Source organism: Cyprinodon variegatus, unplaced genomic scaffold, assembly GCF_000732505.1.
Source record: "Cyprinodon variegatus isolate N-32 unplaced genomic scaffold, C_variegatus-1.0 Scaffold1395, whole genome shotgun sequence".
Taxonomy (NCBI): Eukaryota; Metazoa; Chordata; class Actinopteri; order Cyprinodontiformes; family Cyprinodontidae; genus Cyprinodon; species Cyprinodon variegatus.
This window is the reverse complement of record NW_015151848.1, coordinates 1-4,148: the sequence shown is the minus strand read 5'-3', so window position 1 is coordinate 4,148 and position 4,148 is coordinate 1.

Genomic DNA, 4,148 nt, shown 5'->3' with positions numbered 1-4,148 from the left:
TAAGATATTTTTTTACTTATTTCAAGATGGTTTTTGCAGCGTAATAACAGCAGTCCTCCCCTTCATGCCATGAAGGAGGGTGTGACTCGTTCTTATCTCTCATGACCTTCGTTTGGATCCGTGAGGCTAAGAACAGATAAACCTCAACATTTTTACTCCACACTCTCCATTCACTGAAAACAGTGTAACATGTAGCTGTTCATTAAAAACTAATGACTGTCACTGACTGTCACTGGAAACTGGATCAAATTATTGATTTGATTGTGTTACTCATTCTTTTGGATTTTGAGACATCAAGTTGGATTTAACCTGAAATAAATACGCGTACAAAAGACCCAAAACAAAGTTTTTGATTTCTCTCAATATGTATAAATTTTACCATGTAGTATTAGGGCTTGATTAGAGATTATTTGTTATTTTGAGAATAAAGTCGTAACATTATGAGAATAAAGTCGTAACATTATGAGAATAAAGTCGTAACATTATGAGAATAAAGTCGTAACATTATGAGAATAAAGTCATCATAAATCAACCGGTAATTTGGTTATATTCAAATTAATTAACTGGTGTCAATACAAACATTAATTCATGTTAATTCAGTAAACCCCTTGATGCCTACTGTTACAAATATGCATCAAACTGTCTAAACTTTGCAAAGAGTGCATTTTTATGATAGATTCTGTTTAGACCTAAGAACCTTTAGCATGCAAGTGTTTCTGGTAGGACTGGTCCCGGAAGGTAACTGTGACTTTTATAATTATTGCTACAAACTAGCATTAAACCTAAGGCCCCGCCCACATGGAGATGATAAGTCTGTCGCCGCAAAGGTCATTTAGGTCAAGGCTAAATCAGATAACGCTAGTTTAATGCGAGCTGTGTAGTTTTTTTTAACAATGACATCATAGCTTCAGGTCCCTTTTTACCTCGCATATGCCGCCTGCCCACGCCCACGGATTTTTTTCAGCAGTTCGGGTGTCGTTCTCTCACAGTGCCACCAAAGGGCCTGGCATGCGTACTACAGCATATTTATTAGAGTTTATTTCCTTAGCTGTGAAGGAAAAGGTACTGCGTCTGTCTTTTTAATTTTTTGTTCCGCTGTTAAAGTAGTATTCTCAATTTGGCAACTAGTTAAAGGCAGAAAATATATATGTATACAAATACATGCGTCAAGGGGGGTAAAAGTAAGTACATTAGGTTGGTTCAATTTCTATGTATTAGTTTTGTTCATCAACTCTAATGTTCAGAAAATCATTTGGAACAGAGCAAGGATTAGTGCAGTATTAGTGTTTACATAAACAGAATATCATCGTAAAAGTGATTAAAGTCAGATTCCGTGAAGTCAAATATTTTACAGGTGATATCTGGACATCCTTTTTTTTTTATTTGAGCAAGGTTATACTTTTTCCAGTGTTGTTTACTTCCTCTGGTGACATCATCGAGCTGTTTCAGCTTGATGATGTCACCAGACACGAAGCTGCCAGTGAGGGGTTCTACCAGCTTTATTTACCAGNAGGTCATTTAGGTCAAGGCTAAATCAGATAACGCTAGTTTAATGCGAGCTGTGTAGTTTTTTTTAACAATGACATCATAGCTTCAGGTCCCTTTTTACCTCGCATATGCCGCCTGCCCACGCCCACGGATTTTTTTCAGCAGTTCGGGTGTCGTTCTCTCACAGTGCCACCAAAGGGCCTGGCATGCGTACTACAGCATATTTATTAGAGTTTATTTCCTTAGCTGTGAAGGAAAAGGTACTGCGTCTGTCTTTTTAATTTTTTGTTCCGCTGTTAAAGTAGTATTCTCAATTTGGCAACTAGTTAAAGGCAGAAAATATATATGTATACAAATACATGCGTCAAGGGGGGTAAAAGTAAGTACATTAGGTTGGTTCAATTTCTATGTATTAGTTTTGTTCATCAACTCTAATGTTCAGAAAATCATTTGGAACAGAGCAAGGATTAGTGCAGTATTAGTGTTTACATAAACAGAATATCATCGTAAAAGTGATTAAAGTCAGATTCCGTGAAGTCAAATATTTTACAGGTGATATCTGGACATCCTTTTTTTTTTATTTGAGCAAGGTTATACTTTTTCCAGTGTTGTTTACTTCCTCTGGTGACATCATCGAGCTGTTTCAGCTTGATGATGTCACCAGACACGAGCTGCCAGTGAGGGGTTCTACCAGCTTTATTTACCAGAGGGAAGGGAGCCAAATGCTGATTGTTAGCAGGTCAAAGCATGTTTGAAAAATATGCATTAACCTCCTATTTTCAGTGGGAAAAACGCTTGACAGGGACTTTTTTGGTGTGACCTCTGTGATTCTAAACGCTTTTTTTCCCCATACCCTGTCCCAACTATACCTGAACGGCCACTCAGAGAGAAGAGGCCATATCTCTGATGGTTTGCACTCAGGCACAGAGACTTTAATATTAAGACATTTCCTAATGTCTGAAAAAGGAATGAAAGCCTGAGCTCTTTCCTGCAGGACAGACTGCTGTACTTGATGACATCATAAAGAGATATCGTGATGTGGAAACACTGAAGCCAGATCTCCAGCCATCATTCAAAGGCCAAAGGTTGGTCGAACGGATCTTCCAAATGGCCAATGAAAAGTAATGAACTTCCTCAGAGTTCTGGAATTAAGCAGGGATCACCCTAACTGACCCAAATAAGGACACAAGCATCATAAAACCTGTCAGGTTGTGTTATTTATAGAGCTAATCTGGCTGGGAAGCTGGGAATTAGCGGGTTATCCCTGGTTCGGGTTGATCCGACACGTCTCCTGGTGGCGTTATTGTTCTCCTACATCACTCATTCTGCGCTTTTATCATCAGTGAAACATGATGGTGTGTTTACAGGGTTTAAAGGGGAAGTAATCATGGCTGAAGTGGGAGTAGGGGAGCAGCCGGAAGGCTCCCCCCCGGGGTGTGCAGATGTTTAATGAGAGTGGATGAGCTATAATCTCCCATCCTCATATCTGTTGGTCTGTTGCTAAGGATATCTCCTTGCTGAAAATGAACTTCACAACAGATTTGTATCCACTAACCAATCAGTTATAGCTCTACCTTAAGAAGCCTTAAAAAATAAACAAAAATCTAAGGAAATCTAAGAACAGAAGAGTCAGGAGAGGCTTTCAAAGCCATTCCAGAGGGGATTGCTTACGACCATGTTCCACTTTTTGGGCTTTTTGGTTCTTCTTTGACATTTCGGGTTTTCAGTTCACTTTGTTTTATCTCATTCTGTGTTTACTGGATGATTGGTTTCATTTCCATTTGGTGTCATCCACGCTACTTGCTAGTTATATTTAAGGACTGTTGTATTTCTTGGTTTCTCTCTGTTGTCCCCTTGTGTCAATCTTCTTTGCCTTTGTCTCCTAGTTTTTGGTTCCTGAGTTCTAGACAATCGGTTCTGGATTATGGATTCTGGATTTTTATTTCTTCATTGTTAGGAATCCAGTTTGTGTGGTTTGTTTTTGTTTCTCCATTTTTCACCACCAGGAGGCGCCCTGTCTTCCCTGTCCCTCCCAGCATACTTGTGGCTCGTTGGATCATTATCTGGAGGAGTATTTGAGCAGTGGACTGTCACTACCTCGACGCCAGAGTGTTGGCCAGTTTTGGTACTCTAGCCGAGCTTTGTGTAGCTAAGTCTAATCTAGCTGAGTTTCTCTGAGTCTAACCTGTTTTTCTCTTTTCTCTTTGGCAGGAAGCTTTCCTGCATTACAGGAGACCTGGACCTTCTCCCCCCTGGAGGGAAAAACCGAGTCACACTGAGCAGGGGAAAACCTCCACATGCTCCGTCCAAGTTCCCATCGGAAATCCGAGTGACAATCCGCTCCATTGCTCCTTCGGGTCCAACGCTAGTCAACCCGTCCGCCCTCCAACATGTGCTACAATAACCCTGGATTCACCACCTCGTTATGCGACCTTAAAATGCGTCCTTCTTTTAGCCCGATTTAAAGGACGGGTCCTCGCTATCCTCGCTATCCTTGGTTTACTCAGGATTCATTGCGAGACCAAGCAAGCTGGCTGCTCCGTGATCAGAGGAAAAAGGTAAATGGCGCCAAACAGTGGTGAATATTGGAAGTTCAGTTTAATATAATCCAAGTCAGTGAATAGTTCCGTCTGAAATGAATGAAAATAGTTGTTTTAATG